Source organism: Peromyscus californicus, unplaced genomic scaffold (assembly GCF_007827085.1).
Source record: "Peromyscus californicus insignis strain IS unplaced genomic scaffold, ASM782708v3 Scaffold_7__1_contigs__length_154581171, whole genome shotgun sequence".
In the NCBI taxonomy this organism is placed as follows: domain Eukaryota; kingdom Metazoa; phylum Chordata; class Mammalia; order Rodentia; family Cricetidae; genus Peromyscus; species Peromyscus californicus.
The window spans coordinates 5164792-5181178 of NW_026294595.1; the positions used below are offsets into that span (position 1 = coordinate 5164792).

General features: G+C 49.5%; 1 long non-coding RNA gene across 2 annotated transcripts in view; it reads left to right on the forward strand.

Annotated features, from left to right (window-relative positions):
- The window catches only part of LOC128101962 (uncharacterized), a 50806-nt gene extending 37512 nt beyond the window's left edge, over nucleotides 1-13294 (forward strand). Inside the window, exons 2-7 of one of the 2 annotated variants that reach the window (XR_008215260.1) lie at nucleotides 952-1007; nucleotides 1186-1304; nucleotides 1618-1750; nucleotides 4104-4242; nucleotides 4620-4694; nucleotides 10825-13294. This is a non-coding gene — a long non-coding RNA (uncharacterized LOC128101962). The remainder of the gene's footprint in view (nucleotides 1-951; nucleotides 1008-1185; nucleotides 1305-1617; nucleotides 1751-4103; nucleotides 4243-4619; nucleotides 4695-10824) is intronic. The other variant, XR_008215261.1, reaches the window with a different exon arrangement.
- Nucleotides 13295-16387: the final 3093 nt, after the last annotated feature.

Consider the following 16387-nt stretch of genomic DNA (forward strand, 5'->3'; position numbering starts at 1 on the left):
TGGCTCACAGGCTAATGCTTAGCTAGCATTCTTTACAGTCCAGGATCACCTGCCCAGGGAACAGTGCCTCCCACTGTGGGCTGGGTCCTCTACATCAACTAACAATCAGAACAGTCCCCCACAGACACACCCACAGGCCACTCTGATCTGGGCGGTCCCTCAGCTGAGGCTCCCTTCCCAAATGACTCTAGGCTGTGTCAAGTGGACAGTTAAAAGCAACGAGGACATTTATGTTTGCTCCACCTTACCCTCAGAATGGCCCATGAAGATACCTCCACAATAGACTACTGGCAATGGTCGAGAGAAAGCCTAAACTGACCTACTCTGGTGATTGGATGGCTGAACACCCCAACTGTCGTGGTAGAACTCTCATCCAATGACTGATGAAAGCGGATGCAGAGATCCATGGCCAGGCCCCAGGTGGAGCTTCGGGAGTCCAGTGGGCAAGAAAGAGGAGGGGTTGTATGAACAAGAATTGTTGAGACCATGATTGGAAAAAGCACAGGGACAAATAGCCAAACTAGTGGAAACACATGAACTATGAATCAATAGCTGAGGAGCCTCCATGGAACTGGAGCAGGCCCTCTGGATAAGTGAGACAGTTGATTAGCTTGAACTGTTTGGGAGGCCCCAAACATGTTCTAAGGACCTGGACCTGTCCTTAGTACATGAGTTGGCTTTTTGGAACCTGGGGCCTTTGCTGGGACACTTTGCTCAGCCTGGGTGAAGGGAGGAGGGGACTGGACCGGCCTGGACTGAATCTACCAGGCTGAGCTGAATCCCCAGGGGAGTCCTTGCCCTGGAGGAGATGGGAATGGGGAATGGGCTGGGGAGAGGGCGGGGGGGGGGGGGGCTGCGGGAGAAGGGAGGACAGGGGAATTGGTGGCTGATATGTAAAATTAAATTAAATTATAAAATAAAAAAAGAAACTATCATTCTCTTTATGGACAGATGGAGAAACCAAGGCTTAGTGACGTGGCTTCCTGGAGTTCATGCAGCTGGTTTGTGTAGGGCACATGTCTGCCTTCCTTCTTTCCTCCTGTCCCTCCCCCACCCCCGTCCTCCCTCCCTGCCTCCTCTGTCCTCCTTCCCTTCCTCCCCCTCCCTCCCTCCCTCCCTTCCCTGTCTGTGTAGGCCAGAGGTAGATGATGATATCTTTACCACTCTCCACTTTATTTTTTTTAGGAACCTGGGATCATTTCGTGGCTAGGCTGGCTGGCCAGTGGGCTCTGGGCACCCTCCCATTGATACCCATCTAGAGCTGGTGGATGACAAGCATGCCCTCACCTGGTTTTGGCTTCGATGTGGGTACTGCGGTCCTCATGCTTTTGTAGAAACCACTATTGACTAGGCCCTTTTTTGCTTTTTTTTTCTCATGGTGTGTATGTGGGAATACATGTGTGAACATGTGTGTGTGTGTGTATGTGTGTGTGTGAATACGTGTGTGCACATGTGTATGGGTGCACTCATCTGTATGGATGTGCATGAAGACCAGAGATTAATATCAGGATGTTTTCCTCATTCACTTTTCACCTTTATTTTATTATTTATATAAATAAATTATTTATTCTTTTATTGTATTTATTATTCATCTTATTTTGTTTCTTTTTGAGGCAGGGTCTCTCACTGAACTTGGAGCTCTCTGACTTAGAGACTGGCTGGCTGAGAAAGCCCCCAGGATTCACCTGTCTTTACCTCAGGACTGGAGTGATCGGCACACACTGCCACACCAGCTTCTCCCCGCTCCAATGTGAGTTCGGGAGATTCGGCGCAGGCCCTGTCCTTGTCCGTGCTGTCCCCACTCAGCCTTTTCCCTGTTCTCCTCTTTGGTTTTCTGTTCTTTTGAGATAAGTTCTCATGTAACCTAGGCTGGCCATAAACCTATGCGGCTGAGGCTAGCTTTGAACTCCTGATCCTCCTGCCTCTACCTCCTGAATGCCAGGATTACAGGTGTGTGTCGCCCAGCCCAGGTCCTTCTAAACCGGACTTGCAAAGGCACAACTTTATTTAAGCAAGTATAGATGGACTCTTGCCCACAAAGACACCAGCACATCTGTGGTTTCCAGGGGTGTTTGTTAAGTTCCTCAAACAGAGCACAGTGCTGCTTCACTCATGTCAATCTCCATAGCTCACTGGCTTCTTCTTTGAAAGAGCGAGTCTCAGCTCTCACTCACCATCTCAATGAGAAAGGCAGCCCTCAGCCAGCTCAGGGAACCCTGAGTTTCTCACCCCAGAAAGAGCCATAAAACACGCTGGGCGCGGGAGCACAAGCCCATTTGACAAAGACAATTTGATTTGTCCGTGGCTTCTAAAATATTCATCCCCCTTTGACGGACTATCGTTTTATAAATATAGATTATCATTAGCTGACACCAGCAGTGCACTGCGGGTCGACCCAGCGCCACACCACCGGTTGGAGCAGGGGAAAGACGTCCAATAAAACAGATCATTATCTCTGCCTGTGAATCCTGATCTGTGTCGTCTGACTCATTTGCAGAGCAAGGGTCAGTGGCTCACACCAGCTACAGCTGTTTGTGCCTTTCGCAGCCTGGACGCCCTTGCTGGGGAGAATGGGAGGGTGTTTTTCAAGTTCAGCCCTCGGGAGGGAAACAGGACACAGGGCACTAGAGAAAAGGAAGGACAGCAGGCGGGGACCGAGTTTCTGGAGAGACACTGGAGCAGTGGTGGAGGCAGGCATGGGGCTTGAAGGGGTCAGACTCACCTGTGGGGCGTCCTGGCTATGGGACAGAGAGGCAAGTGTGTTAAACTCTCCGAGTCTCAACTTAGTCACCTATATGTGGGTATTATACTCACACCTGTCTCCCAGGAGACGGCTCTGCTCATGTTTAAACTCATGGCCTGTCACTGAAGCCCACAGCCATGATTACTCTCCAGAGCAGAGACGGTGGTGTTTCCTGAGTTACTAGACCTCCCTGAGGCATAGGTCCTTCATAGACAGAGCAGTCTCCAGGAGTACCCATTATCAATGATGGTGAATGTTCTTGGGATACGCTGGGTGGTGCACCACACGCACCCAGGAGGACTTTCTTTTTTTTTTTTGAGTTCCACGTAAGACAGACAGGGGAGACGGGGAGGGCTGATTTAGAGTGCTCCTTGAGGTCGTCAGAAGACAGACCACGTGGGCCCAGGGCCAAGCGTAGCTCAAGGTGTTATGTTGAGATGGACAGATCTGTTTTAGTTTTGTTCTGCCATGGCAGCCCTCCCTCCTGGGCATTATAGCCCTTGGTAGGACCTGAGAGGGATCCATAGTGTGGGTGATGGGGACATGAACGCAGTGGACACCTGGCCCGGAGCACTGTGCTGTCAGGGACAGAGTGTGAAGATGGAGAGGGTGTGTCTGCATCCTAGGAGTGGAATATATGCCTAGGGATGGAGAAATAAGCAGATGTGAGGTTTCTCCTAGCAGATGGCCTGAGGGAGGAGAGAACTCGTGGAGAGGTGAGGAGACAGACAGCAAACACTCCATCCAGCAGTGGTGGGTTCAAAGAGGGTGGAACCAACTCTTACACCACAGCCTCAGCCCTAGCGGTGGGATAGGTGACCTAGAACCTTCCCAGGTGCTCAACAGGAAATCCCTATTGTCTCTGGAGGCATGCCGGCCAACAGTTACGCCAATACCTCATCTTAACTGGAGAGACAACCCTAGGGGAATTCAGCCCCAAAGTTTATTTAAGTGGGGGGAAAAATTCAGAGACAAGGAGTGTTCCACCACTGTCAAGTGTTAGATGTCGCCATCAAGAAAAAAAAAAAATTGCATCCCGTCCTGACGAGCGACTAATCAAGGCAAGGCGAACGGTCCTGCAATAAATTACGCGGGCACGAAATAAACCACACAAACAGACCGATGATAATAAATGTAAATTATTTCTCTGAAGAAATTTTCTTGGTATATGAGTAATTCGAACCATCAGGAAGGCGTCTTCCTTAACATTAATTACAGAAGCTGACAAGCGAGCTGATGACTGCGAAGGCTCATTATCTGAGAACATATTCACAACTTTGCAATTTGCGCGAGATGTACTCCGGCTAAATTAATCTCCCTTCTTTGCATGAGCCTCTTCTAATTTTCATGTTATTAACAGGTTTGCAGTATCAGTCAGCGCCTGTCACTCTAATCAGGTTTCGGCATGTTCGAGAAAGCGGAGCGTCATTTATAAGGATAAGGCCTCATAATGGTGCTTGCTTTCATGTGGAGAATTCTACAAGGCTGCTTTTAATAAGGTACTTTAATCATCTCCTTTGCTCAACTTTTGGCCCCACTGTTCCTTTATGAAGAGTCATTAAAAGACTTGAAGTTCATCAAGGAGGGAATATTCATGACATTGTTCGGGTGAGGTTGGGCTGCTTCCAAGAAGAAGGCTGTAGGAAGTAAGGGCAAGAGACTGACCCGCAGGCAACCTGGGGTGACCTGTGTCCTTTGTCTCCGCCAAACAACACCCAGTGCCAACCTGCTTCTCACCAACCAAGACACGCCCCCAAACATGGTGGGTTGTGTAGACCACAGGGTGAGCCTCAGGGTCCATGAGCATCAGAGGAGGGGGCTAGCAGGTCAGTTCTCCAGACAGCTCTGAGATGACTGTCATCATCACTCCACCCAGGGGTTCCAGTCTGCCGCTGGCTTCTGAGTGTGCTCAGTTTCCCGCACTGTGTGATTTGGGGTTCAGAGCAGAAGGGTAAGTTTTCTGTTCTAAGTGGAGTGTATCTTCTCAGAGCTTTCAAGAGTCCTAAGACTTCTACACTCTGTGTGTGTGTGTGTGTGTGTGTGTGTGTGTGTGTGTGTGTGTACACATGTGTATACATGTTCCATTTTATGTGCACCTGGGTCCTCTATGGTGCAAATCTGGGTCCCTTCTCCCATGAATCTAGTTCTCCCTTCTGCAAATTTCGGTTCCCCTCCTGTAAATTTGAGTCCCTTTTTCTGTGAACCTTGGTCCCCCTCCTAAGAATCTGAGCCCCTCTCCTCTGAACCTGGGTCGCCCTCGTAGCCTCATGGCTTGCAGGGGAAAGGCAGAGCTCATTCTGAGATCAACACTCACAGAGAGCCGTGCGTCCTCCTCAGTTCCCTCCTCTCCGGAGTGGGAAATCTGCTCCCACATCTCAGCTGAGACACATAGTGTTAGTTTGCCTCCAGCGATCCTCGGTGGCCTCTGACAAACATTCTTAGCTCTTTGTTGTCACACAGAATCCTTCTGGCTGGGCCAGCTCATCTGTCAGCGAGCAGAGTGCCAGGATGGGAGAGGAAGGCAGACCTCAGCCTCCCCAAGCAGAGAATCATCTGTGACCTTGTATGGGTCATGCCTCTCTCCTAGAGTCATCCATGTAACTTGAGCTTCCTCCAGCTTCCATCTCTGTCCTGTGTCACCGGTGCTTAAAGGGACCCCATCTTCTCATGGCTGCCAAGAGCTGGAAGATCCTGCCGGAGCTGGAAGGTGCCTCGCAACGGGACAACTGTCCATGCCCGTAGATGTTTCTCTCCCACAGTGCAGGCTGACCATGTGGTAACCTAGGTCTGTTCCGGCTGGGCTAATGCTGGAGTCTCCTCTCTTCTCTCTGAGGCAGGAGTTTACTGTGTAACTCGGGCTGCCCTTGGACACGCAGTGTTACTGTGTAAGTCAGGCTGCCCTTGGACACGCAGTGTTACTGTGTAACTCGGGCTGCCCTTGGACACGCAGTGTTACTATGTAACTCGGGCTGCCCTTGGACATGCAGTGTTCTTGCCTCAACACCCTGTGGGATGGCACTGCATGGTGAGTGCCATGTTGACCAGCTTGAACATGAATCTTCAAAGTTCAGTGGTCACCTTTGTCTGAGACCTGTGCTCTGAGATATGTGGATTCCGCTTGGTTCTGTCTCCAGCCAGACTCTCCTGAGAATGTAGAACTGGACCAAAGGAAGACCAATTATGTTGATGGCCCCTGACCTGTAATGAGGACACTCCTGACAACTGGGACCCCGTCTTCCTCCAAGTGACCTGGAGAAGCAGGAAGATGGTCTGTAGGGAGGAGGAGGACAGACTCTCCAGGAGACTGGAATAGCCTCGTTTCTGGGTCCAGGACCTTCTGGAAAACATTGGGGGTCTATGAGATATCCCGGGAGAGCGCATGTGTGTGTGAGTTTGTGTGTGTATATGTGTGTTGGTACATGTGCATGCACACTTATATGGAGGCCAAAGAGCCTTCCAATTTGTTTTTTTTTTTTTTTCATGTATGTGTGTGTATGCTGTGTAAGTTTATACGCACCATGTGTGTGCAGTTGCCTGCAGAGGCCAGAGGTGGTTGAATTTCCTGGGTCTGGAGAAGTGGATGCTGGGAACCAACGTCAGGCCCTCTGCCAGAGGAGTAAGCACTCACTGCTGAGCCAGTTCTCTAACTCTCACCCCGGTTTTTGAGAAACTGCTTCTCATTGACTTGGAGCTCACTGATTAGGCGAGGAGGCTAGCCGGCCAGTGAGCACCAGGGATCTGCCTGTCTATGCCTTTCCAGTACTGGGTTACAAGCATGTGTCTTCACACTTGCTCTAATACGTACAAACTTGTGTGTGCACGTGTGTGCCACAGTGCATGTGTGGAGGTCAGGCCTGCAGAGATGGCTCCCGCCTTCCACCATGTGGGTCCTGGGGATTGAACCAAGGTCCCTGGGCTTGGGGGCAAGCACCTCTTTACCCACTGAGCCCTCTAGCAGTGTGTGCTCAGCTTTTAGTGTGGGTTCTGGGAGCCCACCCGAGTCCGTCCTTCTGCTTGCTATAGCACTTTACAACTGAGCCAGTTCCCAGCCACCTGGGAACCTAAGCTCTTTTATTTACTTAAAATCAGAATATAATATGTTAGATGCTGTCTTCGTTGGAGTTCTACTGCTGTGAAGAGACAACATGATCAAGGCAACTCTTAAAAATGAAAGCATTTACTAGGTGGTTCACTTACCATTTCAGAGGTTAGTCGTGGTCATCATGACCGGAAACAGACAAGCATGGCACCAGAGCGGTAGCTGAGAGCTTTGTATCCTCTACACACACACACACACACACACACACACACACACGCACACGCACACGCACACGCACACGCACACGCACACGCACACACACTGGGCCTGATGTGGGCATTTGAAACCTCAAAGCCCACTCCCAATGACACACACCTCCTTCAACAAGGCCACACTCCTAATCCATCCTAAACATTTCCACTGCCTGGGGACCAAACATTCAAACACAAGAGCCTGTGAAGGCCATTCTAATTCAAAACCTCACAGGTAACATTACGACAGTTTTTTTTTTTTTTTTGGTTTTTCGAGACAGGGTTTCTCTGTGTAGCTTTGCGCCTTTCCTGGAACTCACTTGGTAGCCCAGGCTGGCCTCGAACTCACAGAGATCCGCCTGGCTCTGCCTCCCGAGTGCTGGGATTAAAGGCGTGCGCCACCACCGCCCGGCCACGACAGTTTTTTAAGCTAAGTATTTTTTTATGGTTCTCCATCTCCTACCCGTCTCTCTCCTGTTCCCTCTTTGTGACCCTCTTTCCTGATTCTTTTCCTCCTCTGTATTCCATGTGTCCTTTTGCACAATACCCATCTCTCCTCACTGCCCAGTATTATGCTCTCTTGGTCTCCTTTCTAGATGTTACACTCCACCCACACTTACACCTGTTTGCATATATACATGTATATTCACTATACACCGCATCCACATTTAACACCTGTTTGCATATATACATGTATATTCACTATACACTAGGATCCACACTTATACCTGTTTGCACATAGATGTGTATATTCACTGTACATGAGGGTCCACATGTGAGGGAGAACATGTGGTTTTGTCTTTTTGAGTTTGCATCACCTTTATTTAATATTAAAACTTAAACCCTTAAAACTCTATTTGGGGGCTGGAGGGAAGGCTCAGTGGTTAAGAGCTCTTGCTGTTCTTGCAGAGGACCCAAGTTTGGTCCCCAGAACCAACCCAGATCAGGCAACTCACAACCATCTGTAACTCCAGCTCCTGGGGAACCAGTGCTCTCTTCTGACCTCTACAGGCACCCATACACATCACACACACACACACACACACACACACACACACACACACACACACCCCTAAATAAAATCAAATCTTTAAAAAGTGAAAACAAAATTCCTATCTCCATCTCTGTAGCACACCTTTCTCTTAACCCAAAAGACAACCAACATGGCTTCCTTGCATGAAAGAGGCTTGATTGAGATCATAGCCTGTGCTAGGCAGGGCAGAGGTGGTACCTGGCTGGGGAGACAGGACATCTCTTAGGGGGATGGCTTCCCAGGCACTAGGGAACCACTGGGTCAGAGGGCGGAGCCTCAGTGTGTGTTGGGGGCTCATCTTGGAGATACGCTGGTACAGGAGGAAAGCCCTTGAACAGCCTTTGAGTTTAGTTTAGGAATAGAGAGCTGCTATTCAGTGATCTGTTTTAGTCCAGGCTCCCTGCCACCTGTGTTTACTTCTCGGCCATCTTGTCCCCAAGTCTCTTCAGAGATGACAGCCTGACTCGGCTCTGTTGTGGGGCCAAGGGCCATGGAGAGACCTACAGGGTCATAGTGTGCTAGAAGGGACACCCCGAGTGTAGCGTTCATGGATCTAGAGAAAAAGCCCTGAGAGAACACAACTGGGTAACCTGGTCCCTGTTAGGCATCTGTGTATAACAGGTCCCCGCCTGTGTCTGGGAGGACCCTGTCTGTGAACTTTTCCCAGCTCATTGACACTCTATCAGCTGGGCAGCAGGAGATGTGTTCAACTGCATGCCCATGAAGTTTCTTCAGAGGTGGCCACTTTGTCTTCAGCTAGGGTGGCTGTGACAGAGGAAGGCCCCTGAGAGCACAGCACGGGTCCCTTCTGCGGCAGGAGCCCCTGGTGAAACCATGAGGGCTCAGAGGGTGGCAGGGTTGTGACTGAGTTGGTGAAGTATTGTCACCTCCGGCCCATACTTTAGACCTGCATGGGGTGCAGAGGCCTCGTGTGCTAAAAAGATGGAGGGAGGTGCATGGGGGACACCCAGAAAGATCAACCTGGGCTGCCAGCTGTAGGTAAGGAGCCCTCCACGCTGGCTGTTCCCATGACAGTGAACACATTGACTCTTGTGAAGGATGTCTTCCACTTCCCAGCTTTGTAAAGCACACCCCTTTGGGTGGATCCCTGAACTTGACTGTAAAGGGACCCAGTCACCCCAGGTCTGCCGCAGCATAGTGTCCCCATGGGGCCTGTGAGACTGTGAGTGACTCGGTGCACATGTCACTGTGGACTTGTGTAGTGTGTGTGTGCAGGATGACCGGGGCTACTCCCACATTTTCCAGACCCTTCCTTGGGACCATGCCCTCTGCAGGCTAAAGTTCAGAGTTCAAGAATGAAGGTTCCCCAGGGGAGGACTTGGTGAGCTAACTGGGAGGAGTCTGGGCAGGGGCAGGAAGAACTTCAGGCATTCCTCCTCAGCCATGGGGCGTCCTTCCTCCCTCTCTGACGCTGCTTAGCAGGTGACATGTAGGGATAAGATGTGGGAGCTGCAGTCCTGGGGCCCTGAGACTCATGGGAACACAGAGCCTCAGGCTGCACCTTATTCACTCCATCGTCCACATGGAGTCACTGAGGCATGGCAGAGTCTGGCTCTGGACCATGCAGTGGGGTGGTGGCAAGCCTGTCCAGCATGTCACAGTTTTCTCCCTCCCTGCCCTTACGTGGTATAGATGCCTTCCTTTCTAGCTTGTGCTTATGTACATTATATAAATGGTCAGACACCACGGAGAGATGGTAGCCAGCCTCTAAAGTGACCTCCAGTAACTGCCTCCCGGGATTCGCTCCTCTTAGTGTTACACCATTCTATATGCCTTATAGAATATCTAGAAATGATGGTATGGCATTTTCCAGAAAAACTCTACAGCTGCATGGCTTCTGTCCTGATTGCTCCCTCTCTTGTCCCCTGTCCTGGGATGCCGGGTGCTGTGACGTAAGTCAAGCAATCTGTGTGAGGTCCCCAGTGAGGAACTGGAGCTGACCACACCAGCCGGGCTGGATGCTCCCCTGCCAAGTCTCCAGCAGCCCCACCTATAATTGGAGGCCACCTGAAGGACAAGAACCTGCATCACTCAGCCAAGCCACCCCCAGATTCCTCAGAAACTTCAGGTGTTATTGTAGATAGTGTGTTCGGGGACTTTTGTTACACAGCACTGGATACCTGATACACTGGTCTTTTTTTTAAGTGTGTGTGTGTGTGTGTGTGTGTGTGTGTGTGTGTGTGTGTGTGTGTGTGTCTGTTTGTGTGTAACCTGTATCAGGGGATAGGTACACACATATGCCATAACGCACATGTTTGGAGGTCAGATGACAACCTTTGGGAGTTGGTCTTTTCCTTCCATTTTTACATGGATTCCAGGGATCCACACAAGGCCATCAAGTTAGCACGACAAATGTCCTTTCTACTGAGTTATCAGCAGCATAATCCTGGTTTTGTTTTAATAAGAGACTAGAGGGTTAGGTCAGCCTCAGATTCCCCATGGCATTCAGGCTTTGGGGAAAGAGGACTGAGCAGCCATGGTGATTCGGAAATGCTTCTGACTGCTGCTCAAAGCTTATTCATTTCTTGGGCCAGGTCTTGAGTCCTACCCTGGGTGAGGTCAGGATAGTGATGACCAAGTCTCCCCATGTGCCGTAAAGTCGGAAATGGGTAAATTTACTCTTCTTAGCATGGAAAAGCTGGTACTCAGATGGCTGCAGAGGGATCTGGTGATTGGCTGGTGCCCACGGTGCTAGGTGCCATGACCTTGTACCAAGACCTTGTTTGCTTTCTCCCAGGCCTCTTATGTTGCTGTGACCATCTCAAAGGGACAATGATGACGCTCTTCACCAAAATGGGAACCCCCCCCCACAAGAGCCACATTGTAGGCACAGCATACAAACTATTCTTTGAGGACTGAATTGACTTCTGGTGCCTGCCGGACATCCAAGTAACAGCCAGATGATGAGCATTTAGAGAATTAACGGAGCTCAGAGGAGCCACCAGGGTGAGGTACTCTCACGTGCTGAGCAAATGTAGGTGTGGATAAGATTGCCACAGTCACATACGTGGTGTTGGGAAGGCGTGGCTGTGCCTGAGGATGCTTACACAGAGGAGATGGACTCCAGTGGACCTCAGACGTTGGCCCCACAGAGGAGAGCAAGGAGGAGGGATCAGGGGGAGCCAGTGGTGGGCGTCATCTAGTAATACAGAGAAGCTTCATGGGGTGAGATGAGCCTGCTTGGTGGATGTGTCTACGCAGAGTCACCTCAGATATAACCCATGTTCATGGGACACCCAGTAACTGCTGCACCTGTTCTGCTGAGAGCCGGGGAAACGTTACAGGGAGGCCCTAGGTTGATTTGGACATAAAAGTCCCCTACAGGTTTATATGTTTGAATACTTGTCCCCAGTTGGTGACTGTTTGTGGAAGTTTAGAACCTTTGGTGGGGGGAGGTTGGCTGGAAGAAGTGGATCTCTGGAGGGGTGAGCCCTAAGGTTACTATTCCAGCCCTGTCTCCTGTCCTCTCCCGGCTTCCTGGTCCATGGAGATGCCAACGGGGGGCGGGGGGCTCAGGAGCCTGCTGCCCTACCTCCCCCTCCACGATGGACTGTCCTACAGCTGAGCCAACCCTCCTGCCCTTGAGTGGCATCTTGTCAAATACCTGGTCAAAATGGCAAGAAAGGTAACAAATCCAGCCTATCAACCAGAGCTGTAGTGTGGTAACATGTCCCATTGCTAGGGGTGTGGATGAAACTGGGTGGCCAGTGCCAGGCTGTGGGCAGCGGGTATGAAATGAATTAGACACTCACCAGCTGCCCATCTGGATCTGAGCTCTAGAGCAGTGGTTCTCAACCTGTGGGTCACAGGTCGCCTAAGACCATCAGGAAACACAGATGTTTACATCATGATTCATAACAGTAGGAAAATTACAGTTATGAAGTAGCAACAAAACTAACTTTATGGTCAGTGGTGACCACATCCTGAGGAACTGTATTAAAGGGTCACAGCATCAGGAAGATTGAGAACCGCTGCTCTAGAGAGCAAGAAGAAAGACACGGCCCATGGTACCCACAGAGGAAAAAAAGCAAACCCTCCGTCATTTGTTCCTGAGTGTCTAGCTGGTCCTACCAGGGCTGGCTCAGGAGGGGACAAAGCCATGTCACACTGGTCAGTGCCAACCCCACCCTTCTTCCTGCCTTCTCCTTTGTCCTTCACTCCATCCTTCCTGCTGCCTTCCTGCATTCCTTCCTCCCCTCCCCCTCCTAGGTTCTCTGGCAACGTGGCCAAAAGGGAAATCCAGTTGCAGCCCCATGATCCAAGGTGTCCATAATGTGTGTGGCTCTCTGGTGGACCAGCTCACCCCTGACTTGGACCCAGCTCTCTGCTCCATCACCCTCACCTCTGATGTCTTCTGCCTCAATGGAACCAAGCACTGGGTCTCCTAGTACCCAGATGCATCCACTGCCCCAGACCCAAAGCCCCCTGCCCTGGGCAGTGCGGAGTCCCTGGGCCTCCTGAAGGAGGTGCAGGTCGCCCTGGCAGGGCTGGGTGCATAGCCTGGCACCTCCAGAGCCCTGTCAGCTGTCTCCTGTGTTCTGTGTGGTGGTGTCCCCCGGCAATGTCAGTGCACTATTCAGGCTGACAGAAATCCCACCGATAATTGGGAAAAGTGGAAAATGAAAACATTAAAATTTGCCATGTCATCTGTTCCCTTTTTCTGATTGCCTGATCCCCACCGTCCACTGACAGGTGCCGCGTTATTAACACTTGATTAAAAATCACTTCAGGTTTGAACCAGCCCGTCGAGAAGGGAGCGCCTTGACAGGACTTGTGCTTCCTGATTGACAATTAGTAATATTCAGTGTGTCACAACACAGATAGTGTGACTTATTGGCACTGGTGTAACGCAACACATTTCATCTGAGCGCCTCAGATTCGTACATAGGAATCAGAAGGAAAAGATGGAGTCTCAGCCAGCCGCCTTTGATTACCAACAAAGGTGAGATTATACCTCCCTGGCTCTCACCGACCCGGAGTTCCATCAATCAGAGCCGCAGAGATCCCAGGCTCCTCTCCGGAAAGGGAACCCCCGGACCCCAAGCTCATTATGCAGCCTCAACTTCTCCACCGGCAGCCTGGTCCCTCCTGTCTGCAGATATGAAAGATCTTCACCCTGACGCCGCGCCTGTGCGCTAAATTACCAGCCCGCTCCTCTTAAAACAAAAGGCTTCTCATTTTAAAAGAATAAAACCATCATGTCTTGATTGACGGGTTACATACTTTTCTTTCAGCTATTTTTTTTTCTAACTTGGTGTCGGTGGGAGTTGGATTCACGGGCCAATTTTTTTTTTTTTTTTTTTGTATGTGTGTCTCAGTTCTAATTCAATTCCTTTTAAGAGCTTTTAAGAACAGGGCAACCCAAGGTCTTTCCTTTTTTGGGTCTGACCTGAATTTCATTCTTCTTCTTCCCTTTTATTATTTTTTTCTTTTTTTAAAATTTCCTTCTTGGCTAAGAATATCCAGGCAAAGCACAGTTGTTCATATTCACGACAGGTGATGAAGTTAATAAGTTAATGCAATTGTCTCTGAACACTTTGGAAGAGTGGGCCTGGGTTGGATCACAGTGGTTTTTGGAGCCATGTACCTTGTGAAGGAAAAGTGAACAGCTGTATAGGCAGCTCACCCTGTATATGTGTGTTTATGTGTAGTGTGTGTGTGTGTGTGTGTGTGTGTGTGTGTGCACTTGTGTGCGTGTAGAGATAACCTTGCTTTCTGTTTTTTGGCTTTAAGGTTTATTTATTTTTACATTATATACATGGGTGTTTTGCCTAGAGCTTTGTTTGTGCACCATATGCATGCATTGCCCTCACAGGCCAGAAGAGGGTGTCGGGTCCCCTGGAACTGGAGAAGCAGGTAGGAGCACGCAGGGTGTGAGTGCTGAGAACTGAACCCGGGTCCTCTGCAAGATCAAGAGCTCTTTACCACTGAGCTGTCTACTCCAGTCCTACCTTGCTTTTTGAGATGGATGTTCTCACTGGGATCTGGGATCCACTGACTTCATTAGGCTGTCTGGCTAGTGAGCCTCAGGATCCACTCGCCTCTCTCTCCTCAGTGCTGGGATTACAGGTGTGTGCCGCCGTGCTCATCTTTTATCTGGGTTCTGGGGCTTGAACTCGGGTCCTCATGACTGTGTGGTAAGCACATTAACAACCGAGCTAAGGTCCCTACAACACTCTTGTTTTGTTCTTTTAGCTTTTGGCTCCTTTTTTTCCTACCATGGAACCCCAAAACTCGTGAGCTTGGACTCATGATTCTCTTCTGTGCTGGGGTGCTCTTGGGCAGGTGGTCAGCACTCAGCAAATATTTGTGGGATAGATGGATGGATGGATGGACGGATGGATGGATGGACGGATGGGAAGGAGTTAGGTGCTAAGACACTGGGGACTGGCCTAACCATGTAGGGTAGCAAAAGGCCATGCTTGCCCTGTGTTTCTCTGCTCACCTTGTCACCCCACCTGAGGAACTCTGCTCTTCTAGCTCTGGTTCCTCACTGTCCCCATCTACAGAGTGAGCCCCCAGGGGCAGTCTCTATGGGAGAAGACAACTCTGTCTATAGAGTGAGTCCCCAGGGGCAGTCTCTATGGGAGAAGACAAGCCCGTCTATAGAGTGAGTCCCCAGGGGCAGTCTCTATGGGAGAAGACAATCCTGTCTATACAGTGAGTCCCCAGGGGCAGTCTCAATGGGAGAAGACAAGCCCGTCTATAGAGTGAGTCCCCAGGGGCAGTCTCAATGGGAGAAGACAAGCCCGTCTATAGAGTGAGTCCCCAGGGGCAGTCTCTATGGGAGAAGACGAACTGAAGATAGTGATCGCCAGACCAACCCTGCTAGTGGGGTATATAGAGGATGGACAGATGGGGGACAGTGGTGGCTCCCATTCTTCTAGAACACCCCTGGTCCAGCCTTTACTCATTCTATGTTGAATCTTTGAAATCAGTCAGACAACGAAACCCACTGGATCCCTGATGGTGTGAAATCGCTCACAGCTGCTGGACCGGGAGTCGTCACCCCTTTCTCCCTGGCCCGTCAGCAGAGGCCACAGCCCTTCCCTTCCTGATAAAGCTCTTGGGATTCTTTCTTGGGCCTGCCTTCACTTCATTCAACTCTCACATAGTTCAGGATTCCCTGCCTGGTATTGGTGCCACCCACTGTAGGCTGGGTCTTCCCATGTCAACTACTCAATTAAGACTGCCCCCATAGACAAACCCACAGGCCAACCCAATGTAGACTTTCTTCCTAGACGACTCTAATTGTGTCAAGTTGACAAAGCTGACTAGCATGCCTCATCAACTTGACATACAAACATGTCACTTTTAAACCATAACCTTGTGTTCCTTGGCCCTAAAGTCTCAACTGGGATCCCAGGAGAATCAGGATAGCAATGGAACAGCAGCTGAAACAGTTATTCTTGAAGAGTAACTAAGCTCATGCCTCTCAATAGTAGACTAGCATTTAATAGAGGGATGTGGAGAAGAATGGGATGCTGAGATGAAGCCACATATACACAGCCAAGAAGAATGGACAGCTGAATTCAAAAACCATGAACAATTTCCAGAATTTAAAATCCTGAATCATGACATGACACTAGTGGAATTCAGGTGTTTCTGGTACATAGACTGCTCTCACCCAATGTGAGGTCGAACTATTGACCTTGTGTACATCCTACTTCACAAATGAGTCTGTCAGATATGCTAAGCCTATAGGCTGAAGATGATGCCCCAACACTGTGGAGAAACCTCGGGTGACTGTCCAGGCAGCTGGCTCTTTCTGTCAACTCACATTTTTTTTTTGGAAGCTGCTTGCATGCACTTCCTGTTTTTATTTTTGTTAGGTAATATTATTTCCTTCTTGGGTCTCTGAGGTAGTTGAAGATTAGTTACTTATAGCTGAAGATTAGTTTGTTATAGTTGATAGGTTAGAAATTAGGATAGAAAGTGAATTAGATACATTTTGGACTTACCAAAATAGGATAGATAATGGAATTATTTTCTCTGAATTTGTCAAATGCAAATGGACTAGACATTGTTTAGGTATTTATTACTTGTATATATTGTATATAGTTATTGTACTTTTGTATATAGTTTTTCTTATGTTAGTTATAACCTTTTTCCTTTTTATTAAAATAGAAGAGGGGAAATATGGTGATATTTTATTTGTACTGAAATGTGATTTTATTTGTATGTTAATAAATAAAGTTGCCTGGGGGTCAGAGCTAAGAGCAAACCATAGTAGAGCCAGGCGTTGGTGGTGCACGCCTTTAATCCCAGCTCTTGGGAGGCAGAGCTATGAGGATCTCTGT